This window comes from Triticum aestivum, chromosome 4B (genome assembly GCF_018294505.1).
Source record: "Triticum aestivum cultivar Chinese Spring chromosome 4B, IWGSC CS RefSeq v2.1, whole genome shotgun sequence".
NCBI lineage: Eukaryota > Viridiplantae > Streptophyta > Magnoliopsida > Poales > Poaceae > Triticum > Triticum aestivum.
In genome coordinates, this window is record NC_057804.1 from 428,282,044 (window position 1) to 428,308,494 (window position 26,451).

Below are 26,451 nucleotides of genomic sequence, written 5' to 3' on the forward strand. Positions count from 1 at the left end.
CGAGGAGGCGGCTCATCATAGACCACCACGTTGGTGGGAAACGCATCGAGCGACGCCGTGTCGGAGTCGACGATCATCGGATCGGTCGAGCCGATGGACTCCAGGTCCACAGCGGGCTCGCTGGTGACATGGAGCTGGTCGAGGAGGCTGACGAGGCGGCTCCCGGGGTAGCTTGTGCCCGCATCGGAGGCCAGCTCGTCGGAGAGGTCAATCTCGTCGACGAGGTCAGCGAGGCAACTCGCCGCGCAGGCGATCTCCGCGCCATGCAGCGCGTCAAGGCTGACGCCGTCGGGCGTGCTGGGCTGGCTTCGCTCGCCAGGAAGGAACAGGGTTCCCGTCCAGAGCAGATCTCCGGGAGATGGTGCACCTCGCCCCATGGTGGGCGCCAAATGTCAGGGGTTGGGTGTGACATATGCCAATGGATGGCTTATCATGGTGGGAGCGAGTAGAACATCGCCGGTGCCTGGAAGCGGGATAAGGCGTAGACACGAACGCCGGCGTACTTTACCCATGTTCGGGGCTCTCCTGGGAGATAACACCCCTAGTCCTGCTCTGCGGGGTCTCCGCATGATCACTACGGCACAAGTGATACAATGGTGCTCCTCGAGCTATATGCTAGAGGCAGGAGGAGGCGAGGCTTAGCTCTCTTCCTGCTCTAAGGGGTGGCTAGTTCTAACGGGGTCGAACCCTTTGCATGGGTGGCCTGGGGGGTTTATATAGGCCTACCCCCCAGGGGTACAATGTTAATCTGGCCGGCTTCTGGGCCCGGCTGTCAGTGTCTCCAGCCTCCGGCTTCTCCGCCTGCCGCTGGGGCCCGCCGCCTGGTGGGCCCCGCTGACTGTTTGGTGGCTGCTTACTGTAGCCGTGCCGTTGGTGACGAGAGCTTGGTCACCTTTGCGTGGCTACAGTCCCGCCGCCTGGCGGGAGGCCACTGTAGCCACACCTGGTGTCATCAGCTTACTGGCGTGCATGCCTTGGGATAAGGGACGGTCGCCTGCTGGAGGCCGGCTCCTCTTGAATCCGCTTGATCGAGCTTCCGCCGCCCTCCTTGAGGTCTCTGCCCGATAGGGCCCGCCTCTGGCAGGCCGTACCGACAGGCCGTCGTGGGGAACAGGACTCCGCCTGCCCGGAGCGACGTCAGGGGAGACATGGCACGGTGCCCCGTAGTGCGGAGATCTCCGTCTGTACGAAGCACTGTAGCCATGCCTGTCCTGAGCATTGGAGGCAATGCGCCTTACTGTAGCCATGCTTTATCTTGTACTCTCAAAGGGGGGCTCGGCCATGCCGCAGTTGTGAGGTGGCCGCCTGCTTGTTGCCGCCCTCTCTAGAAGGCGGCTGCCAGGAGCCGGCCACTGAGCCATAGTCCTGGGTCACCCGCCCTCTGGTAGCCGGCCACTGAGCCAGCGGCCCCAGAGGGCGGAGTTTCGGCTTGGGGCCCAGCTAGGCGGAGCTGGCCCAAAGTCTTGGTAAATCTTGGGACTCAGGTGAGCCTACCCGTGGCCCATTACTCCAACACATTATATATCTTTATGTACCTGAAAGCACCCTCAGAATATTTTCACTTCATAATAATAAATATAACAGATTAATAACAAAAATGACCAGGAAATTATGTTTTTTAGTACAACGAAAATATGACATTCTTGCCCAGGGAGGCATCCCTTTATGGTCTGCACAGAGAAAATCAATAAGAAATAAAGTTACATATAGATTACTAACAAAATTGACCAGGAAACTAGGTATTTTCAGTACAATGAAAACGTGGCATTGCTTGTCCTCTAAGATGCATCTCTTCATGGTCTGCACAGAGAAAAGCGTTTGTAGCTTTTAAAAGGCAAAGTAATATGTAAATATCAGTAGGAAAACAGAAAAAATAGTATTGACCGTTGATATATGCAAATATGTAAAAATGGCGTCAGATCTGCATGTACCTATAACAGTTCACCACTATGACAATATATATAGAGAGAGGAAACATGTCATTCCAGCCCACTCGCAGCATGCACTAATCCAAATATTTCACATCATTTTCTTAACGCAGTCTTGCAAATGATTATAAACATATATCAAGTGCTACACAAAAGTTGATGCCAGGATTACGTATGCTCCATGATATCTAAAAATAAAGCACTGATAATTGATAAGGAAGTGCTTCTCTGATATATCTTGAGTAACAAAAGCTATGTAAAGGTTAATCTTGATGTATCAAATTTGCCTTGGAGCGTTGGTGCCAACTTCAGGCCTTTATTTCAAATTTCAAAGCCAAATAGCTTCATCCCTTTGTCACAAAGGAAGAGGTGCGAAAGAGATAGAACTGTCCAAATGGTGATAAGTCGAAAGCAACCAACCAACATTTAACTCCAAATGTTAGAAGGGATCGCAAGACAACCAATCTGTTTGGCCACACTAATCAAATTCTGCAATGGGGCGCTTGAGGATTAGGCCATGATGATGATGATGGGTGTCGAGAAGAACTATGCAATCTGATTATACTCAAATATAGGTTCAAACAATGAGAAGAAATGACAAACGTTGTAAGGATAAGATGTGCTCGTATTTACCTTGAGTTAACAACCTAGAAAATGTGATGCAGCAATCACTTGCTGTCCAAACCTCCTAGTACATTGTGAATCATTGTCTGATCTAGAAAACACAGTTAGGAAAAGCAATACAACATCCAAGGATATGCACATACTGACCGATGCAGCAAAACCAAATGCAAAAAAATCATTGGATGGTCAAGTCTCCTATATTGCACATCATCGCCCTATTATGTAGATCTGCAGGTAGCCGATCACATGAGAACCATGATCAAATGCAGTATGCCTAAAGAAACAATAGAAGTGAAATATTTCAAAATCTAATTTGGGAAGAAGCAAGGTCGTTTGCTTACATGAGAACTGTGATGATACAGTCAACGCATCAGTTGATAGTTGCGTTGGAGATGAAGAAAAGTAAACTATCAACATCTCTTTCCTACAGGTGTTATCTATCAACATTTCCATCTTTCTCACCCATCCTATATCTCCCTCTGCTCCAGTTCAGACCCATAAATTTCCCTCAACCTCTCCATCTCCCTTCGTATCCTCCCCAGTCACCACCGGCCACCTCCTCCGCCGTCTTGCTAGATCATACCATGACGCCACCTACTGACCAGCTTGCGAATCCTACCATGCTTAACAGTTGACTACCTAAACCTGTACACACCTAAACTACATGTGCACAAGACACTTGTATGCTCCTGCTAATTAATCAAGCCTAAATTCACTTGTTTGACCGGATGGATCCTTTGTTGATTCCTAAATTCACTTGTTTGACCGGATGGATCCTCTGTTGATTCATCCGCTCTGAGATGGATGGATCAGATCCCTGGCTTCACTTGAGCACATCTGGGATCGATGAGTGGGTCGCTCAACTCCATCGTCTGAAGCTTCTGCTCCAGCCCCCGGACGGACCTCAAACCTTGAATTCATCGATCATACGGTGGCATAAAACTACAATATCATCAAAAACAACTACTGTGAGGAACTCAAATCAAATAAATAGAGACATATATTGTTCAAAGAGAAATTTGAGGTGCTTCGCATTAATCCATATAGAAAAAGAGCAGCAATTTAACAACCATATGAAGGCACGACCCACAACTTGCTTAGGCTACTGTATAGTGTGCATTGTTCTGGAGGCCATGATCCACCCACAGCAGAATCCCTGACCTTTTTTGCCCCAAAATCGTACATAATATTATGCACAGAATTATCCAAATTGCTACTAAAAGCTACCAGCCAATAGCAAGAAGAACAAAAAGAAATTCTTAGTATTCTATATGTAAGTGTTTAAACAAAACTTCTACCTGGCTTTTCAAGGGAAAAAGGTAGAAGGATGTAAGCTAGTACTTTAGCACTAAAAAGTAATGTTGCATTAGAATAGTAGGAGTACAGAAAAAAAAATAGAAGAACCATCTCAATAGCAGAATTCTTCTACCATCAGAATTCTCACTACCACCAAGATCAAAAGCTCAGCTCGACAAACTGATTTAACTAATGCTAAATAAACTAATGATTTTCTGAAAAATTTCTCCAAGTAAACAACACACCTCTTTCAAATGTAGTTGTCGACTTGAATGGAATACTCGCAGCAGTGAGCAGTCAACATGCGTGTTGTATTCTCTCTATGACCATTTACCCGCCAACCTATTGCAAGCCCACAACTACACGGTGCTACTCATTTGTTTGGGAGATTGCAGACGCAGCTGCAAGTCAACATGTGCCCCAAGTGCATGTCTGCAGCTCCATGTCGTTCTGTGATGTTGACAACATGTGCTTAGCTCAAGAGATGGAGACATTATCAAAGAATCATAATTTAATTATCTGTGTATGCCATGATAACATAAAAAGGACATCACATTGCTGGAGGCATGAAACCAAGTGCCAGATTATACAGTTTCATATACACTTTTATGGTTTTATTCATATATCATATGGTGTGTCGACAAAATGGCACTACTGCATGAGATGCATTAATTCTGAATATGCAAGTCTAGGACAGCACTGCTCTAGTAATAATATATGTGTCACTATGACATAATTTCCAGAATATTCAGTTAGCAGTTGGATGAGTACTATTTTATATCATCTCAGATTCCTATCAACATGTCATCCATAGTCCTTGTTCTTATCATGATGTGATTCTTGAGATGGACACTAATATGATAAATTTTCTACCTGCACACAATTGTAACCTGCCTTTATATTAGTATAAATAAAAACAGATACTAAAATAGTTATCCAGGAAGGGTAGCTTCCTAGTTGTAATTATACCTAATTGTAGAACTCTGGGTACGATCTAGTGTGAACGACGCACCTCCTGACCTCCAGATATATTACTTTGCAGAGGGAACAATCAAATCGATCAACATATTGGATTGGCCTGCTTGGGACGTAGCTAGTAAGTCAGCTAGCTTGGATTGGGACATAGCTAATAAGCCTTGTGAAATCAATCCAGTGGCCTGCTTGGACGTAGCTGGTAAATCAATCCCAGCCGAAAACGTCCCAAGCACCAGCAGGAATCTGCTAGTTAGTAATAAAATCGATCAGCAAAGATGGTATATGTTCCGATCTTGGAGAAGTATGGCATAATATTATTCACTTCTTTTTGTTGCCAATGAACACTAAATTGCCCACTTGCTATTAACAAAACTGAGATTACCAGGAGCAAGCCCACCTGCTCTCACGGCGCTCCTTCCGCCGCCACCACGAAGCCAAGATTGATCCACCACATCTAGGAATCCAAGGGAGAGGAGAGAAAGAGAGAACCGGTCGATGGATTCCGATCGGCCGTCGCGAACTCTGCTTCCGTGCTCGCCCAACCTCGAGTGAAGTGGGTGCGCCGGGCGGGGCGGCAGGCTTCTAGGTCCTTAGCGAGTGCGGCGGCTGGCGCGCGGCGGCGTTGGGGGCAGGTGGCCCACGGCAGCGTCGGGGGCGTGCGGCCCGCGGGGGCGTCGGAGGCGGGTGGCCGATGTTGAGGCGGGGCGGGGCAGGACGTGGCGGCGGGCTGGAGGAGGAGGCGGCGGCGGCGGGCGGCGGCGGCGGGCGGCGTGCGGCGGCGGGCGGCGTGCGGCGCGCGGTGAGGCGGGGCGGCGCGGGAGGTGGCGGCGGACTGGAGCTCGAGATGGGATCGAGGAGGCAGGGTGTGCGGGTCGCTGGGCTGATTTTTCTCTCCCCCGTACCGGTTCGGGCTGACTTACGACGAAGACTGCGGGTTGAATACAGAAAACAGTAGGAGCTTTTTTGAAAAACTGCCGCGACCAGCAAAAGGGCCCGTGCGTTGCACCGGGTGAAAAAAACCACCCTTCCCTAACCCAATTGCACAAGACCCCCTCTCATTCCACGACACACCGCCAGCCACGATGACATGAACAAACTCTTTAAAATCCTCCATGCTGCCATGAAAATATGTACTGCAGAAAAAATATGAACGTATTTTAGAAGTGTACTAACTGTGTGTGGAATTTAAATCATAGAAATATCTACCTAGTTGTGAGTATCTCTTCAAGCCTTTATTGGATGCCCAAAACATATCGCATTATGCCGTAAATAGTAGAGTCCATTTTAGTATACAATGTTTTTTGCTTCATTACGGAGGTAACACACATTTTCACGAACCAATGTTGGCTAGGTTTAGGGACTATGTAGCATAGCACCATTCGTGTCCAACTATCAAGCACCTGTTATTAACGGCTACTATCTTTTTCATTATAATTCTCAAAAAAATTATTGTGCATGAACAATTAATAAACAATTTTTTATTATGATTTAGACATAGTAATTTTTTTGCAGGTGTTAAACAATTCTAACATAATTTTCTCTCGAGTTATGGACGGGGTAAGTTCGTGGGATGATAGCTAGTGGCGTAGGATGAATTTTTTTTTGAGGGGGACGACTTTTGATTGATTTCTAGCTGGTTTACTTCGTTCCCACAATCTTTTAAAGATCAATCAACTCATTACGGGACAAAACAAATGACAAAAAATCACCAGGCTATTTTTTTATCAATCCCAAAAATCCCTCTCTTTCCTTCTTTATTATCAGTTCCCAAAATCCCTCCTTTCCTTCTTTATTCTCTCCGTTCTTCCTTATTAGGACACTTTCTTATTACTATTATTATGGGACGGCTGGCTTCCCACTTTTTTCCCCAAATCCCTACTTTCCTTGTTATTACGGGACAACTTTCCACTTTCCTATTTTTTGCCCCTCTGGTTTCGAGAGCGTGCGCTCTCAGCTCCGTCGGGCCGGCCGTGCTCTCTAGTTTTAATATAAATCGACTCTTGAGATTTTTCTTTTACGAAATAGGATTTTTTTTACTGCTACATACTCAATTCTTACTTGAAATATTCAATTCAAGTGTAGACTTGAAAACTAAAATCGTGTGTAAGGTATCATGTAACCATATTGATGACCCATAAATTCGTTCAGTTAATTGAAAGTTTTTGACTTTTGATCAAGATAGGTACCCAAGCTCTAATAATTTCAGCGCATCCGAACTTTGACACATCATTTTATTTTAAAACTGTGATTATATTTGTCATCTGAAAACCAGACTCATGGGCAGGGATCTCCAAAGGGTTCTTTGTTATTTTTATTTTTTGGGGGTCCTCAGTTATGTTCCGGGACACCTCTCCTCTCTAGTTTCTTCTAGTAGCTGAGTGTGTGGGTGTTGTATTTCTGGCTAATATACAAGCAGGTTGTTGTGCTTAGAGGGTGCTTGGATCCAAGGGACTATTCTTAGTTTAACTAAAAATAGTCTTTTTTAAAGGCTAAAGTTCCAAGCACCCCTGACTAAAGAGAGGCTAGGACATGTCTTGAGGCTAAAATTTTTTAGTCAGTGGAAACCTACTAAAATATGGAATAGTCCTCTCTCCCCCCATTTAACTCCTCTCCTTTAACACATGCGAGTTCTGGATTGGAGGGTTTAGAGGATAATAAATGCTCATTAACTTGATTTTAGTTTGGATCCAAGCATGGATGAGGCTAGCAAGTTTTAGTCTCACTACTTTTAGGCCCCGTTCGCTTCAAAGGATTATAAACCATAGGAAAGTAAAAAGGTGTAGGAACAGGGATTCCTTGTAAGTGCTATACGGAGGAATTGAAACAGAGGAAAGAAACAATCGCTGTGCGTTCGGAATATCGGATGGGCCACTAGAGATCGTACTAGTATTAATCACGCAGCAGCAGTAGCTATGCGATTTTTTTTATTCGCATATGGTCATTCTTCTCTCACACCTCAACCCTATGGCAGTATATTTTACTCGGCTCGTCAGGAGGGCAGCCTCGGGCTTCCGCCCAAAAATGTGGTCAGGGCAAATGTGTTTATTCCTATGGAATGAACACTGTTATGATCATTTCCTCTAATCTAACTGTAGCAGCTTCCTTTGAAAAGAACGCGGCAAAGGAAAAAGAAACGGTGGAACTCACAATTCCTTCGGAATGTGTAGAAATCCTGTGAAGCAAACGGACCCTTAGTCATGGGACTAAAACTATCCAAGCACCCTCTTATTTTGCATCGCCCCATCTCTTCTCCCCTTCCTCGCACGTGTAGACAGTGTTTTTCCCCCTCCCTCTGGTCAAGGCGGTGGTCAGGATGGAGGTGGTGTCTTTGAATACGGTGCTTCACCGGTGCGTCACATTTGCTTCCTTTGATCTCTTGGAGCTTCGAGAAGATCCGCTGGCTTGGGGCTTCGCTCCATCGGGCCCGCTCAGCGGCTACGGAGATCTCAGAAGGGCAGCTCGTCGATGGCAAGCTGGAGTGCCTCTACCATGGCTGGCAGTTCGACGGCCAGTGCAAGTGCGTCAAGATCCCACAGGTTCGAATCAAGTTCATTCTTGGGTCAGTGCAAACGCATGAGAACACTCACGTTTGATCGATGCGCATGCAGCTGCCTGAGGGGGCCAAGATCCCGCGGAAAGCGTGCGCGCGCAACTATGAGGTGCGGGACTCGCAGGGGATGGTGTGGGTGTGGATGTCGCCGGCGAGCCCGCCGGACGCGAAGAAGCTGCCGTGGTTCGAGCCGTACGCGCGGGCGGGGTTCACGGACCTGTCTACGGTGCACGAGCTCCCCTACGACCACTCCATCCTGCTGGAGAACCTCATGGACCCGGCGCACGTGCCCATCTCGCACGACCGCACCGACTGGACGGCCAAGCGGGAGGACGCGCAGCCGCTGGCCTTCGAGGTCGCCGAGCGCACCGCCCGGGGCTTCGCCGGCCACTGGTGGCGCGAGCGCGCGCCACACCTCCGCAACCTGCTCCGCTTCGAGGCGCCCTGCGTGCTCACCAACACGCTCGAGTTCGTGGACAAGGACGGCAGGAAGCAGTGCTTCTCGGCGCAGTTCCTGTGCCGGTCGGCAGGGCAGGGGAAGTCGATGCTGCTCGTCCGGTTCGGGTCCACAGCGAGGTCGCCGCTGCTGAGGGTGCTGCCGAGCTGGTACTTCCAGCAGAACGCGTGCAAGGTGTTCGAGCAGGACATGGGGTTCCTGTCGTCGCAGAACGAGGTGCTGCTCCTGGAGAAGGTGCCCACCAAGGAGCTCTACCTCAACCTCCGCTCCTCGGACACCTGGGTGGCCGAGTACCGGCGGTGGATGGACAGGGCCGGCCACGGCATGCCCTACTACTTCGGCCACAACACCATCTCGCCGCCGCCCGTGCCGGCCGTCGTGGAGCAGGCGCCGGCAGGGGCCGCCGCCGGGATCTCCGCGTCGTTCCCGGTCTAGGGCGGCTTCGGCACGCAGCACGCGCCCAACCCGACCAGCAGGTACTTCCGGCACGTCGTGCACTGCAAGGGGTGCAGGGACAGTGTCAATAGGTACACCGCCCTGAAGAAGGCCTTCGTCGTGCTCGCTGCGGTGCCGGCCGCCGCGGACGTCTTGGCGGCCATGGCTGACAAGCAAGGGCCGTCCTGCCGATTTTGCTAATCCGATTTTCCTAGGTTTCCGAGCCCAGGTTTGCCATCGGGGAGTCGATTCGCTGTCTCCCTCTTCCCCGTGATTATTTCCTTCGTTCTCTTTCCTTCCTCTGCTTGTTGATGATATAAAGCCGTCGGCGTATATAAATTGCTGCCCAATGCTGGGATTGATTGCAAAGAATCGTGGTGAGACAATTTATTTTGATAACAAACCGTGTTTCGTCGCACAAGCTTACCAGCTCAGTTGGCCACAACCTTCGAGATGGAGCCTCTTGCGTGACTCAGTGGCACATAAGAAAAGGCCCAACAGTGGAACAACGTGGCCCAATATAGGTGAGGTGCGTGCGTTGCGAAAGACCGAGCGAGGCAGAAACTCTACGAGCGTGGGTTGAAATTAGTACCACCTCTCATATGTGTTTAAAATTCAAACTGAAAGCGTAAATTCATAGGAAGAAGCGTATTGTGACGGTGAACCCGACAAAGTCAATCCGTGCTTTATTATTAGATTAGAGAAAGACTAGCACAAATGCCCGTGCGTTGCAACAGGAGAAAAAAAATAAGACGACCCTAACTTGATAAGTATGCCCACTCATCCACACACACAATGGTCCAGATCCCCTATTTCAACAAATGTGCTTCACTGCGTAACAAACGCCATTTATCATTAATCAGGCTGGCTAGGTAGAGAATGAGTTTGATGATGACCCAAATGATTGTTCAATTAACAACATAATTCTTTTGTGGCACTAATTCGATGTGGATCCTAGTCAACTAACCCGATGAACAACCTTATCTTTAGATTACCGTATCGATAATTAAAATATCACCCGATGAACAACCTTATCTTTAGATTACCGTATCGATAATTAAAATATCGTGCACGCAATGCTTATTTTGAGCTATCATCAGACAATAAAAGTGGTGTATTTAGTTCGTGTGGCGTCCAGGCATGCATGCTTTTGTGGTGTGTGCTAACCGTGAAATCCTTGTAGTATAGATGTTTTAACTTCCTGTTTTGGTGCGATATACGCAGGATTCTGCATCGCAATTGAATCTTTTGCTTAGTCGGTCCCTAAAGTAGGTTATTTTATTTTACTATATTCTTTTGTTTAAATTAGATCTATGTACTATGGTAGTCCTAAATATAGAAATAAGCATGAGTGAGTTTAATTAATGGTGATGCATGTGTTGCTAGTGTTATGTTTTTCATGGATACAATTTAGAAAGCAAAAAATGTTACGACGTTGTAGATCAGATCGGCAATGCCTAGTGAAAAAGAAAATCACATCGATAGATTAATCATTATACTACCATTAGAAAAAAAATATGTTGTGCATGCATCACTTTCAAAGTAATTTTATCTGAATGCAATTGTTCTTGTTCCTCCATAACATCAATGTTTGGGGCAAAAGTGTGTATAAGGTGGTTGCGAAGTTGCTCCGTACCACATCCAATGTGTCCACCATTAGGAACATCATGCATGGCATCATTTTTCTGATAGAAACAATAACTTTGTTGAGATCAACTAAAGACTCTATTATCCTTACACGTAAATGTCCGTGTTTTGGCGCCGACGATTTGTTATGCGCTCGTATGCACCGAGATTAACAACGCATCAAGACAATTTATTTTGTATTTACTTTTATTGAACGTGCAAGCATATATGTTTTCCCTGTGTATGCTCTAACCTATGTGTGTATATATATTCGTCCAACATTGCCCAATTCTTATCCATCCACGTATGCTGTAAGGACCCAGAATGCACTTTAATTAAAAACAGAAAACAGTTCCCTCAAAAAAAATCAGAAAACAGCCACGCTAGCCAACTAACACGTTGGCTGGATAGAAGAAACCAGCCGCCTCGCTGGCGCTCGCTCGCAGCCTTAATCTCTCCTCCGTTTTCTTTTCTTTTCTCTTCTCCGAGGCTCTCGAAGAAACATCCCAACCTCGCCCCCATCCAGACACCGAGCTCTCACTGGGATGCACCGCCGCTGCCGCCTGAGCCCACACACCGCCGTCGGGATTCCGCCCCGCCCCCTCCCTCCTCCCCGCGCGGGAGGTTCTGGCAGAGCATCGGCCGGGGCGGCGGCGGTCTGCTCTTCGGCACACACATGGGGAGCCGAGCCGGGGCGGCGTCCCCGTGCTGTGTTGGTGGAGCCTTTCTTCCCGATGGGTGGCTGGTGGCGCCGTTGCTCGCAGCAGCCCCCATCGCCGCTGTCGTCCGCCGCTTCCTCATCTTCTGTTGTCCCCTAACGCCACCTCGCGCATCCCCTTCACCCCCCTGCTGCTTGCCATGGAGGCGCCATAGCCACCGCTCCCTTGCCTCGCGCGTGACCGTAGCCTCGGTCCAACGCCTCCAACTCCAAGAGGTGTGTTGACGCTGGTCACACGAACACGTCGATGTGTACCCGCGGGGCCGAGGGAGATGCTCCGCAACTCACACCGCGGGAGGCCGACTTCCAGCGTGATACGCAAAACAGCAAGCCGGCGCTTTTGGGACCTGAAACCCCACACGCCCGGGAGGGACCCCGTCTGGGCGCGCGGCGGCTATGGGCTGCCCTAGGTCGACCTGATCGCCCCTAGGGCCTCGAGGTTCGCCGCCCTGCAATGAAGAAGAACGAACGAAGAACGAAGAACGAGGAAGAAGAACTAGGGTTAAGGAGAAAAGATAAAAGATAAAAACGGTAGATTGATTGTTTGATTGTGTGTTGTTCAATCGGCCGTCACCCCTTAGGTATATAAGAGGTGGCTGGACTTCCCGTGCAAGGAAAAGGCTTGGATTCACGTCCAAAACCCTAGCCAAATTCGGATTGGTTTTGTCCGAACTTTTCAAAACTGTTCGGTTTAAACTGGCTGCATCTTGCGGGTAACTTTTGAGGTGGTAAAGAACCTCGGATGGAAACGAGCCCAAAAGCAATCTTGACCGTTTCGACGAGACGAACAACTTTTATGTTGTATGTTTTTTGATTAGAGTTCATCTTGAGGGTCAAATCGCTCGTGTAACACAGTCTGTTATTCGCGCTACCCATCAGACAGGGTGTCTGGTGGGGCACGCCACTTTTGGCTCGTGATAGTGTTGTATTAGGATGGCTCTAACTTTTGCATACGAACTCGGATTGGAACTATTTGTATATCAAAATTGATCGTTTCGACGAGACGAAGACAATCCATGTAGATCATTTTTCCATACGAGGCAGTCTTGGGGGCGTAATGTGCCGAATAGTGTTCTGAATACAAAATCTCAGTATTTCGAACACAACTTCGGCCTTCGAGATGAGATCAGATGGCGATGGCCCAAACTTCAAAGATGTTCGTACCGACAATACGAAACTTTTTCATGTATAACACTTCTCCATTTGAGGCCATTTTAAATAAGTTCTTGACTGTGCCAACATCTGGTGTCAACACATGCCCCCCTGTTTTTCGGCAAAGCCTGTGTGCCGAAAAATAACTTGCACATAGCTTGCTCTAAGGACGATGTCAACACTCCATCGGCCATTTTGGCATATTCTTAGGACGATAAGTTTATATCGGCCATTGCTCGTGTGAATATTTCGATGCAAGTTTGAGTGAAACTTTCCCAACTTCAACAACAATCCGGTGATGAGGTTCCATAGATCAAAACCATCCTCCGAACCATATTGTTCACCTTTTCGCTTGGATTTTGCAGATAACTATGAATGAACTTCCTTCAATCCTGACTTCTCCTGCATAAAAGTTTCATTAGTGGCCGAAGCGGTGGACTTCGGTTCAGCCTTACCTATGTTGACGAGACTAAGCATCGGCTATTGATAGAAATACAATACACCATGATTAACATAGTAGCCGGATGCTTGCTATGCAAACTCTTTTGAATTGTCATACCTAGAAATATGAACAGTTTTAAAGCAACCAAGGTAAATTTTGCATCTAGACATACCTCAAGATAAACTACAAGTGATTTGTCAATGTTGGAGTCATGTACCTAGGATAGGGTCATAGACCTGATCTAAATACCCTACCCAAGGACACCCTTAGAAGAGATCGCCTTCCAGTCGACCTGCGAGGACTCCACTCGACGTACTTGAAGGACTCGACCATGAAGACTCACTCGACCACCAGAAGGTCAAGAAGCACTCTGTACTGCAACGGTCTGTAATTAGTAGACTTTATTGTAGTTAAGACACTTTATGTGGGGCGTTACCAGTAACGCCCTAGACTTAATGTACTTTAAACCATGCATTACTAAGGGCCGGAGGGGGCTGGCAGGCACTATATAAGCCACCCCCCACCTCAGTATAGGGGGTTAGCACCCCTGTAATCCTTATACGCATGATCCACTCGACCGCCTCCGGGCTCCGAGACGTAGGGCTATTACTTCCTCCGAGAAGGGCCTGAACTCGTACATCTCCTGTGTTTACAACTGTTCCATAGCTAGGACCTTGCCTCTCTATACCTACCCCCACTCTACTGTCAGACTTAGAACCACGACAGTTGGCGCCCACCGTGGGGCAGGTGTCTTAGCGATTTTTTGGAGGAGTTGCAATTCTTCCGAGTACTTTCATCATGGTTGCTGCTGGAGTTTTGGTTGAGGGCCGTGAGATCCGTCTTGGCGCCCTCACCTTCATCGCCGATGACTCCGCTTGGCTCCAAGAGGCTCCACTCGACGTTGATGCGCTCCCCGTCCGCGGTGTGACGCATTTTCGCGCATGTGTCCGCGGCGTTCTGCTGCGACAACCGTCGACCCCTTATCGGTCGACTCCCCTATCGGTCACCCTCTTGGTCTCCCACCAGCGCAAGCGCTCTGGTCGGTCGAGGCTCCAGCGGTGGGTAAGGCACGCGGTGGCTCGCCAGACGGCCACCGCTCAAGTTGCGGCTATCGAGCCCGACGAATCCCTCTACGGCCTGTTCGATCTGTCGACTGGCTCCGTAGAGACTGCATCCGAGTGCGATAGCAGTGATCCGGCGGCGGAAATCTTGATGGTCAACGGACCTCGCAGTCCTCCTGGCTTCGCCCACGAAGGCGGAGTAGACGGTGGAGGCGACCCCGCACAAGGCCACGAAGAGTACCAACCTGAGCCACTCAATTCTTTGCAAAGAGAAGAGCTTCGCCACAGGAACATGGATGCCCTGCATACTCCCATCGCGGGAGAAACCCCCGAGGCTCGCGCCTTGGAGGAGGCACGTTTGGCCAACTTGGCTGAACGCGCTCGCCTGGAAAATCTTCAGCGAGCACTCGACGAGCGCGCACGGCAACGAGCACCCGACGCCAATCGATGTCAGCTCTTCCCGCCGACTCAGGTATATCAAACCCCGATTCAGAATTTAGCAGCTGCAACCCGTATAGCAGAATCCATCCAGCCCTCTCAGTCGGAAGCTGGCAGAGGCTTGATGCAGATCAGAGATTTGCTCCGAGCAGCAGGAGATCAGAATTCAGCCGTGTCACAGTCGCGCAACAGAATTCACAGTCGATCCGTCGCTGCGAATACGGTTCAGTCGGCTCACAGCCCTAGATCGCCTCTGCGGCGTGAAGGACGCGAGAATCGGCGAGACCAGTACGGTGACCGACACGATCGTGATGATAGGCGCCGAGTACCCACTCCTCCTCCGAGAGGTGGGTCTTACGCTCCTCGGCAGCAGGACGATAGGCGTCAACTCAGTGTGGGGTGAAGAGCTCCAGTCGACCCCCGGGAACCAGGCTTCGACGCACGATCCATCATCGTGCAAGGCTTGGTCGACCGAAACAGAGCCCATCGGGGCGGCCCCGACAGAGATGCACCCACAAGCAGTCGAGTGCATGTTTCTGGTCCAGAATGTTTCAGCAGGGCTATCAGAGCCACGGTGATTCCCCCCAACTTCAGGTTGGCAACCGGAGTAAGCAAGTTCACTGGTGAGTCTAAGCCTGAAACCTGGCTTGAGGACTACCGAGTGGCAGTTCAGATTGGTGGTGGGAATGACGAGGTGGCCATGAAGCATTTGCCCCTCATGTTGGAAGGTTCTGCCAGAGCGTGGTTGAATCAGTTACCTCCTAGCAGCATTTACACTTGGGAAGACTTGTCCCGAGTGTTCGTCAGAACATTTAAAGGAACTTGCAAGCGACCAGCTGGATTGACAGAGCTGCAAGTCTGTGTGCAAAAGACGAATGAGACTCTCAGAGAGTATATTCAGAGATGGATCACTTTGCATCATACCGTGGAGAACGTGTCTGACCATCAGGCAGTCTGCGCCTTCAAGGATGGTGTCAAGAACAGAGAATTGAGTTTGAAGTTTGGTCGAACCGGAGACATGACCCTGAGTCGGATGATGGAGATTGCTACCAAGTACGCCAACGGCGAAGAGGAAGACCGACTCCGAAGCGGCAAGTACAAGCCGAGTCAGTCGGAGAAGGGAAATACCAGTCAGAAACAGATGTGGAAAGCCGAACCAGCAGCTCCTGGAGAGGCTCTGGCCGTAACTCAGGGAAAGTTCAAAGGGAAACCTAAAGGATCCTGGAACCCTAAGAAGGTGAAGGATAAAGAAGGGAAACGACGTGATGGATATGCCGTGTCACATCCACACGAAGAAAGATGAAGAGGGCAACATCATTTACCCGAAGCATACCACTCGCCAGTGTCGACTCCTGATCCAGCAGTTCCAAGGAAAAAAGTCCAAGGACAAGGAAAAGGAGTCAGACAAGGCCGAAGACAAGGAGGACAGTGAGGGAGGATATCCGCATGTCAACTCCACTCTGATGATCTTCGCAGATGTGGAAAGCAAGAGCCGACTGAAGGTCATTAACCGTGAGGTGAACATGGTTGCCCCAGCGAAACCAAGTTATCTGAGATGGTCCCAAACACCCATCACATTCGACCAGTCTGATCACCCGACTCATATTGCCACCCCTGGGAGGCAAGCCTTGGTGGTCGACCCAGTCGTCAAAGGCACTCGACTGACGAAAGTGCTGATGGACGGCGGTAGTGGGCTGAACTTGTTATATGCAGACACACTGAAAGGAATGGGCATTCCGATGTCCCGACTGAGCACCAGTAACATGAGCTTTCATGGAGTTATACCAGGAAAGAAAGCCGAGTCACTCGGCCAAATAGCTTTGGACGTGGTATTTGGTGATTCAAAACATTTTCGCAAGGAGAAGTTGACGTTTGAGGTCGTGGATTTTCAGAGCGCGTACCACGCCATTTTGGGGAGACCAGCTTACGCACGGTTCATGGCTCGACCATGTTACGTGTACCTCAAACTGAAGATGCCCGGCCCCAAAGGAGTGATCACTGTCACCGGTGATCGGAAAAAGGCAGAAGAGTGTTTTCAGAAGGGCTCAAAGATTGCCGATTCCCAGGTGACAGCGGTCGAGTTTGAAGAATATAAGCAAAACGCAGATCCGAGTGATTTGTTGCGATCCAAGAAGCCCGCCACCGAATCTGCGTTTCAGTCATCCGGCGAGACGAAGCCTGTCCACATTCACCCGACCGACCCCAATGCAGCCCCGACCCACATCTCCACAACACTCGACCCAAAATAGGAAGAAGCGCTCAGCCAGTTCCTCCGTGAGAACTGGGACATTTTTGCATGGAAGCCAGCTGACATGCCAGGTGTTCCCAGGGGACTGGCTGAGCATCGTCTTAGAGTTGACTCATCAGCAAAACCAGTTAAAGAGCATCTTCGGCGGTCCGCCGTCCAGAAGAGAAAGGCTATTGGTGAGGAAGTGGCTCGACTATTGGTGGCAGGATTTATCCGAGAGATATACCACTCCGAGTGGCTCGCTAATGTCGTCATGGTTCCTAAGAAGGACAACTCACTCCGAATGTGCATTGATTTCAAGCACATCAATCGGGCCTGCCCGAAAGATCATTTTCCTCTCCCTCGCATTGATCAAATTGTTGACTCGACCGCGGGATGCGAGAGATTGTCTTTTCTAGACGCCTATTCCGGGTACCATCAGATCCGTCTGTACGGACCCGATGAGATAAAAACAGCTTTCATCACTCCATTCGGGTGCTTCTGCTATATCACCATGCCATTCGGCCTCAAGAATGCCGGAGCCACATTTATGCGAATGATTCAGAAGTGTTTGCTCACTCAAATCAGTCGGAATGTGGAAGCGTATATGGATGATATCGTGGTCAAGTCACGAAAAGGTTCCGACCTGCTCACTGACCTCGCCGAAACATTTGCCAACCTCAGAAGGTATGATATCAAGCTCAATCCATCAAAGTGCACATTCGGAGTTCCTGGTGGCAAGTTACTCGGTTTTCTCGTTTCCGAACGAGGGATCGACGCTAATCCAGAAAGATCGGCACTATTCTCCGAATGAAACGCCCTGTGCGAGTGCACGATGTCCAGAAGCTTACTGGATGCTTGGCCGCATTAAGTCGATTCATCTCACGACTCGGTGAAAAGGCATTGCCTCTTTACCGACTGATGAAGAAGGCAGACAAGTTCGAGTGGACTCCAGAAGCTGATGCAGCATTTGCCGAGCTAAAAGTTCTACTCTCCACCCAGCCGGTGCTTGCTGCTCCAATCAGTAAAGAGCCTCTGTTGCTCTATATCGCAGCCACAGGACAAGTCGTCAGTACAGTACTTACGGTCGAGCGGGAAGAAGAAGGGAAAGCCTTCAAAGTTCAGCGCCCAGTGTACTATCTGTCTGAAGTTTTAACTCCATCCAAGCAGAGATACCCTCATTATCAGAAGCTTGTGTATGGGATATACATGACCACGAAGAAGGTTGCTCACTATTTCTCTGATCATTCCATCACAGTCGTCAGCGACGCTCCGCTTTCAGAGATTCTTCACAACAGAGATGCAACTGGTCGAGTGGCGAAATGGGCGATTGAACTTCTTCCCCTTGATATCAAGTTTGAGGCAAAGAAAGCCATTAAGTCCCAGGCAATAGCAGATTTCCTCGCTGAGTGGATTGAACAACAACAGCCGTCTGAAGTCCACTCGGAGCATTGGACCATGTTCTTTGATGGCTCTAAGATGCTGAATGGTTCTGGTGCTGGGGTGGTTTTGGTTTCCCCCAGAGGAGATAAGCTCAGATATGTGCTCCAGATTCACTTTGATTCCTCCAACAATGAGGCAGAGTACAAGGCCCTTCTGTATGGGTTGCGCATGGCCATTTCACTCGGCGTCCGTCGCCTTATGGTTTATGGCGACTCAGATTTAGTGGTCAACCAAGTGATGAAGGAGTGGGACGTGAGAAGCCCAGCCATGACTGGATACTGCAATGCAGTGAGGAAGCTGGAAAAGAAGTTTGAGGGGTTAGAGCTCCATCACATACCCCGACTGAAAAATCAAGCGGCTGATGATCTAGCAAAAATAGGTTCCAAGAGAGAAGCCATTCCGAGTGGTGTGTTCTTGGAGCATATCCATACTCCATCAATCAAAGAAGATCCTTTCACTGAAGAAGCTCCACAGCCCAAGAGTGCCACAGATCCGACTGAGGTTGAGGTCCCAGCAGTGGTCGACTTGGTCATGGAGGTCTTAGTGGTCATTCCTGACTGGACAGTTCCATATATCGCGTATATCCTGAGAAAAGAGCTCCCGGAGGATAAGGAAGAGGCTCGACAGATCGTTCGTCGATCCAAAGCCTTTACCGTAATCAAAGGACAGTTGTACAGAGAGAGCGCGACTGGAGTTGGTCAGAAGTGCATAACGCCAGAAGAAGGTTGAATCATCCTTGATGATATCCACTCGGGGACCTGTAGTCATCATGCGTCCTCTCGGACCATCGTGGCCAAAGCATACCGAGCCGGATTTTACTGGCCAAAGGCGAATGAGATGGCAAAGGAAATAGTGGACAAGTGCGAAGGATGTCAATTCTACTCAAATATGTCACACAAGCCTGCGTTAGCTCTGAAGACCATTCCACTCGTCTGGCCCTTCGCAGTATGGGGGTTGGATATGGTCGGCTCCTTGAGAACAGGTCGAAGCGGTTTCACGCATGTATTGGTGGCAGTCGACAAGTTCACCAAGTGGATCGAGGCAAAACCCATCAAGAACCTTGACGCCGGTACTGCTGTTAGCTTCATCAGGGAACTGATATTCAGATATGGAGTCCCGCACAGCATCATTACAGATAACGGGTCGAACTTTGACTCAGAGGAATTCAGGGATTTCTGCAACTCTCAAGGCACACGAGTCGACTACGCTTCAGTCGCCCATCCGTAGTCGAATGGACAAGCAGAGCGAGCCAATGGCCTGATCCTCAAAGGGTTGAAACCCCGACTGATGCGTGATCTCAAACATGCGGCTGGAGCATGGGTCGACGAACTTCCCTCGGTGCTTTGGGGACTGCGGACCACGCCTAATCGGTCGACCGGGAGAACTCCATTCTTCTTGGTCTATGGAGCTGAAGCAGTTTTGCCGAGTGATCTTCTCCACAATGCTCCTCGGGTTGAACTCTACAACGAAGCAGAAGCTGAACAAGCGCGGCAGGACGCAGTCGACCTTTTAGAGGAGGAAATGGAGATGGCCTTGATCCGATCGACCATCTACCAACAAGACTTGCGTCGCTTCCACGCCAGAAATGTGAAGAGTCGAGCCTTCCAGGAAGGAGATTTAGTTCTTCGAGTGGATCAACAGAAACAACACAAGCTTGCTCCTTCTTGGGAAGTACCCTTCATCGTCACTAAAGTTCTCCACAACGGAGCATACCGCATCTACAACGTCAAGCACAATATCGATGAGCCCCGGGCTTGGAACGCGGAGCTACTCCGCCCATTTTACACTTAAAGTTTTCACTCAGACGAGTTGTAATAAAATACTTCTGTAGTTCATGGATTACAAAATAATAGTGTCATAATTTCTCCATAATTTTTGTCACTTTTTATTTGTCCAATAAAATCTTCCCCTCAGTGGGTGACTTAGCTGCGAATCCGTTTCGCCTAAGTTTGTAAAAAATCCTTGTCGAGTGATGAGCCAGACTCCCACTCGGAAGGCTTAGCTGCGAATCCATTTCGCCTAAGTTTAAATAAAATCCTACCGAGTGGTGAGCCAGACTCCCACTCGGAGGCTTAGCTACAGTCCAAGTACTCGCCTAAGTTTAATAAAATCCTGCCGAGTGGCGAGCCAGACTCCCACTCGGGGGCTTAGCTGCAGTCCAAGTACTCGCCTAAGTTTAAATAAAATCCTACCGAGTGGTGAGCCAGACTTCCACTCGGAGGCTTAGCTGCAGTCCAAGTACTTGCCTAAGTACAAGTACAACGTGCGCTCGCAAGGAGGACGAAGTGCAGGTCGACTGCGACCCTCTCCTCTGAGCTACGCCATAAGTACAATGTGCGGTCGTAAGGAGGATGAGGTGCAGGTCGACTGCGACCCTCTCCTCCGAGCTACGCCACAAGTACAATGTGCGGTCATAAGGAGGACGAGGTGCAGGTCGACTGCGACCCTCTCATGCGAGCTACGCCACAAATACAACGTGCGCTCGCAAGGAGGACGAGGTGCAGGTCGACTGCGTCCCTCTCCTCCGAGCTACGCCACAAGTACAATGTAAAAATCCTACCGAGTGAAAAGAAAACCTCTCACTCGGGGGCTTAGCTGCAGCTCAGTGCTCACCTAAGGTATAAAAATCCTACCGAGTGAAGAGCAAACCTCTCACTCGGAGGCTTAGCTGCAGCCTAGTGCTCGCCTAAGGTATAAAACCCCTGCTGAGTGAAGAGCAGACCTCTCACTCGGGGGCTTAGCTGCAGCCCAGCGCTCGCCTAAGAAATAAAAATCCTACTGAGAGAAGAGCAAACCTCTCACTCGGGGGCTTAGCTGAGCCCAGTGCTCGCCTAAGGTATAAAAATCCTACCGAGTGAAGAGCAAACCTCTCACTCGGGGGCTTAGCTGCAGACCAGTGCTCGCCTAAGTGAATTAAAGAGAAAGTCGATTGCAGTAGGCACCTTGCTTTAAAACCTGCAAAAGACATTTCAAGCCAAAAACAAGTGTATTCAAATGTCGAATCCAAGTTCAAAATCACTAAGGGAGCCGAAGGTGCTCAGGCAATAAGCCTGTTAAAGTTTATCGGTTACAAAATCACTCGGCATACCGAGGCAAATTTAAAGTGTCGAGCTAAAAGAAGTTTTTTATCCCTCCTGTGGAGGGCTGGAAGGTGCAACAAACTCGTCAAGGTCAATTCCGTCCGCGATCCGAGTGGCAGCAGCAATGAAGGTCTCCATGAAGGACCTGAAGTCGTGCTTCTTGGTGTTGGCCACCCGAAGAGCCGCCAACTTATCTTCTCGCGCGTCCTTGCAGTGGACTCGAGCCAGACACAGAGCAACATCTGCGCCACACCTCGCAGAGGACTTTTTCCACTCCTGCACTCGACCAGGAACTGTGTTCAGTCGAGCCATCAGAGACTCGAGATCGTTCTGGAGTGTCTCCCTGGGCCAAAGCATGCTGTCGATGCGGGAAGTGGCGACTTTCAGCCTTGCAAGATAGTCAACAACAGCAGCAATGCGGGACTCGAGTCGGAACACGTTCATGGCAACTTCATCGTTCACTAGAGAGTTGACGGGGTCCAGATTTGGTTCCAGTCGACTAGTTTCCTCTTCAAAGTTTTGGCAGAACTCTGCAAGTACAATTACTGAGTCAAGGCGACGGTCGAATGGAAAGATCACTATAAAAATGGTTGTTTGACGCAAAGGATTACCTTCGAGCATGAGGAACAACTTCTTGGCAAGTCCACTCAGAAAAGCCTCCAGATCTCTCTTCTTCCCAACCAATTGACTGGCCTTGTCATTCAGAGCAGCTTTGTCGTTTTTCAGTCGACTAACCTCCTTGTTGGCAATCTCAAGAGCAGCTTTCAGATTAGTATTTTCTTCTTCGAGCTTGGTGACCGAAGCTAACTTCTCGTCGGCAAGTTTGGTCTTCTCAGCCAGTTCAAGATCTTTCTTCTTCTGGGCCTCCTTCACCTTGCCTGTAAAGCAGGTGAAGGTCAGATTTTGAAATAGATGAAGGACAAAAACAGTCGCCGAGGTCTCACCGAACATACCTTTGGTCTCCTCCTTCGCCTTCGTCAGATTTTCCTGGACCAGCTTCAGATCCAGCTCGAGCTGGATGTGCTTGTTCTCCAGCTCGGTATAACGAGCCGCAAGGTCGCAGGATTTCTGCGAAGAACCAATCGACAAAATGTCAAGGATAATTCACTTCCGAGTGGATAAGAGAAAATCATGCATTTCTAAGACTACAGCCGAATACAAACATTCGACCGTAGTCTCGGGGACTACACCCAGTGGATGCACTCAGCGTGCCCCCACTAGTTCTATTAAAGATAGAGTCGACCAGTCGACCCACAAAAAAAAGAGGCAAACAAGACGCATTCTTCAGACTATAATCGACGGCAAGCAGTCGACTACAGTCTCGGGGACTACACCCAGTGGGTGCACTCAGCGTGCCCCCATCGGTTTCAGAAATCCATTCGACCTAGTCGACTGATGGAAAAACTTAACTTCTATACTGCCAGCAGTCAACCATAGCCTTGGGGACTACACCCAGCGGGTGCACTCAGCGTGCCCCCGCTAAACCGGAGTCTCAATCGACACACCCAGTGGGTGATTGCTATGGATTCCGGAAAGAAAAGCTTTTTGATAGCATATCCTAACAGAACAGACGACTCGACTGACCTGAACATTGCTTTGAAGAGCAGAACTGGCGTCGTAGGCTGCCTGGCTTGCCTCCCGGATGGCCTTCACCTGCTCCATCATGATCCCCGCCTGGCGTATCACTTCCTTTGCAGCACTGGCTTGGTCCTCTGGGACGTGGTGCATCGTGAAGAGAGAAGGCTGTGCGACACTCGACGAAGCAGGGAGAGCACTCGTCAGTGGCACCGCGAAGGACACAGTGTGCCGAGTGGTGTCCTCCTCCCCCGCGATCAGAGTCTCGGGTACCGTTACACCCTGGGCCGCCCTGCCGGCAGACGCTTTCCTGCTCCTCCTGTGCTTCAGCGGTTCCTCGTTGTCGTCGTCGTCAGGAAGGGTGATAACGACATTGGATGAAGCTACAAAAAAGAATCAGAATTAGAGATGAAGAGTCAATCGACTAAAAATGGAATTAAGAGAATGGTACCAGGTTTTGAAGTTGCGGCATCCTCCATCTCATGATCATCAGCCCTGGCTGAGGTATCGGAAGTAGCAGCACTGCAATTCCAAAAAAATCAGTCGGCTAACTCAAGTGTCAACTAAAGATAAAGCTCGCACAAAACAAGAAGACTCAAGCAGCATGTTTACCCTGATATGGTGGGGATGGACACCTTCATCTTCGGCAGGACCTTGGTCGGCTTTGACGATGCCACCCTGGACTGCTTCGGTGCCTTTTCAGTCGGCACCGGAGAAGTGGTCCGAGGGCGCTTGGTCGACTGCGCGACAGTCGCAACCCCCTTACCACGTTCAGTCGCAGGGTCATGGGCAAGCTTCGAACACCTTTCCAAGCGCGGTGGTGCGACCTCCTCCTCCTTCTCTTCTTCTTCCTCCTCATCGTCATCATCATCATCTTCTTCTTCAGCAGCATCCGAGTCCCACTCCTCCTGGCTCTCGCCCCCGCTCGCTTCTCCCTCTTCAGTCGGAGTTTGTGCTCCATTAGGCATTGAGTATAGTTCGGTAAGGGCCTGTTGGACATCAAGACAAAGATTAATCGACCAATTTGCGGAGGAAACGGAAATAAATATGGCAAGAATACAATTGGAGGTAGAGTGGGCATACCTTGTCTGGAATGCTGCGATGGTCGAGTGGAGGGATCCTCCTGGCTCCACGAGGGTTATCCTTGTTCCCAGTGACCGCGGCCATCCACCTTTCCAGCGTGGCATCGTCGACTGCTTCTGGATTGATCCGAGTCTCATCTTCAGTCCCACGGTACAACCACATGCAATGACTCCGGAACTGAAGAGGCTGGATACGCCTCCTAAGAAAAACCTCCAGGAGATCCATACCCGTCACTCCCTCCCGAACCAACTGGACTACGCGCTCCATCAGCATCTTCACGTCGGCTTTCTCCTCCGGAATCACCTTCAGAGAGGAGGGTTTGTTGACTCGGTCCATGGTAAACTGAGGGAGTCCACTCGACTGCCCCGGCGTCGACTCATTCTGGCAGTAGAACCAGGTCGACTGCCAGCCTCTGACCGATTCGGGAAACGTCATGGCTGGGAAGGTGCTCTTGTTCCTCATCTGGATCCCCAGACCTCCACACATCTGGACAACTTTGGTTTTGTCGTCATCTGGACTCACCTTCTTCACGGTCTGAGAGCGACACGTGAATATGTGCTTGAAACGACCCCAGTGCGGTCGGCAACCCAGAAAGTTCTCACACATGGACACAAATGCAGCAAGGTAGGCGATAGAATTCAGGGTGAAGTGGTGGAGTTGCGCTCCAAAGAAGTTCAAGAAACCACGAAAGAAAACACTCGGTGGCAAAGAAAATCCGCGGTCGATGTGGGTAGCCAGAAGCACGCACTCACCCTCTTCCGGCTGGGGCTGCCACTCGTTCCACGGGAGCCTTGCTGCTCCGTGGGGGATCAGACCATCGTTGGCCATGTCGAGGAGATCCTTCTCCGTGATGGTCGACCAGATCCAATCTCCTTGGACCCAGCCGTTCGGCAGACGAGATCTAGACGAAGACCCGCCGCGACTGGTGGTCCTCCCTTTCGCCTTCGCCGTCGCCGACGCTTTCTTCACGCGTTCCAGTGCCGCCGTCTTCTCCTTCACCATGGCTGCCGGCGAGACGTGCGAGGAGCGGTTGTGCGGAGGCGAGAGCGGGCGCGGTGGGCGGAGGCGAGGAGAGCAGAGAGAGAATGCAGAGATACTGTTCAAAGTCCCTCGCCGGGCGCCTTTATAAGATCCCTTCCGAGTGGATGACAGGTGGGCCCGGCCGATCCAATCACATTCCGAAATAGTAGCGGACGCGATACGTGGCGAAAAAGGCGGCGCGAGAATCGAGGCGTTTAAGCCCTATCCCATTCGAGCGCCGTGGTCCGCCCCGCTTCGCGCGCTTCCCCAAATTTCGTATCCCGCAGAATCCGCGAATGGCAGATCGGTCTGTCAGACGCGAGATTTCCTGCGATCCGTCGCTTGGAAATTGTTAAGTTCAAAAGGTCATTCGACGAAAGAAAAGAATGGATCAAGTCGACTGAAGAAAAGTTGATGATTATCAACGAAGAGATTATTGGTCCAAGGCAACACATATCCAGAACGCAGAAGCCAGTCGGAAATAATATCAACTCCTTCCTCACTCAAGCCTCAATCCATTCGGGGGCTAATGTTGGAGTCATGTACCTAGGATAGGGTCATAGACCTGATCTAAATACCCTACCCAAGGACACCCTTAGAAGAGATCGCCTTCCAGTCGACCTGCGAGGACTCCACTCGACGTACTTGAAGGACTCGACCATGAAGACTCACTCGACCACCAGAAGGTCAAGAAGCACTCTGTACTGCAACGGTCTGTAATTAGTAGACTTTATTGTAGTTAAGACACTTTATGTGGGGCGTTACCAGTAACGCCCCAGACTTAATGTACTTTAAACCCTGCATTACTGAGGGCCGGAGAGGGCTGGCAGGCACTATATAAGCCACCCCCCACCTCAGTATAGGGGGTTCGCACCCCTGTAATCCTTATACGCATAATCCACTCGACCGCCTCCGGGCTCCGAGACGTAGGGCTATTACTTCCTCCGAGAAGGGCCTGAACTCGTACATCTCCTATGTTTACAACTATTCCATAGCTAGGACCTTGCCTCTCTATACCTACCCCCCACTCTACTGTCAGACTTAGAACCACGACAGTCAAAACATTCATAACCCTTGGATATTTGTTGTACTACTCATAACGAATCACCAAAAGCCTCAATATGTTTAGCACATATGGCAAAAGTTCCAAACCGAATAACATTGCATATTCGGCTTTGATTATTGTGCAATAAATATTTTAAGAGGCATGAGGCTTCACATAGCAGCACCATATGGAGATATATAAACAACACCAACACCATGGCCATTGTTATGAATTCAACCATCGAAACATAATCTCCATAGCACTAGAGAGACAAGG

At 49.7% G+C, this 26,451-nt stretch overlaps 2 long non-coding RNA genes and 1 pseudogene across 2 annotated transcripts; 1 reads left to right on the forward strand and 2 right to left on the reverse strand.

Moving 5' to 3' along the window:
• Positions 1-1,610: 1,610 nt before the first annotated feature.
• Positions 1,611-5,673, reverse strand: LOC123092534 (uncharacterized). Its single transcript, XR_006444715.1, has 4 exons — positions 5,221-5,673; positions 4,861-5,066; positions 4,094-4,298; positions 1,611-3,494 (listed from the first exon to the last, which is right to left on the reverse strand). It is a non-coding gene; the product is annotated as an uncharacterized lncRNA (long non-coding RNA).
• Positions 5,674-8,105: 2,432 nt separating this feature from the next.
• On the forward strand, positions 8,106-9,604 carry LOC123092533 (protein TIC 55, chloroplastic-like; annotated as a pseudogene).
• A 12,709-nt stretch (positions 9,605-22,313) lies between these two features.
• LOC123094938 (uncharacterized) lies at positions 22,314-23,135 on the reverse strand. The gene is made up of 3 exons (XR_006446048.1): positions 23,037-23,135; positions 22,406-22,520; positions 22,314-22,330 (listed from the first exon to the last, which is right to left on the reverse strand). It is a non-coding gene; the product is annotated as an uncharacterized lncRNA (long non-coding RNA).
• Between the last annotated feature and the right edge of the window lie 3,316 nt (positions 23,136-26,451).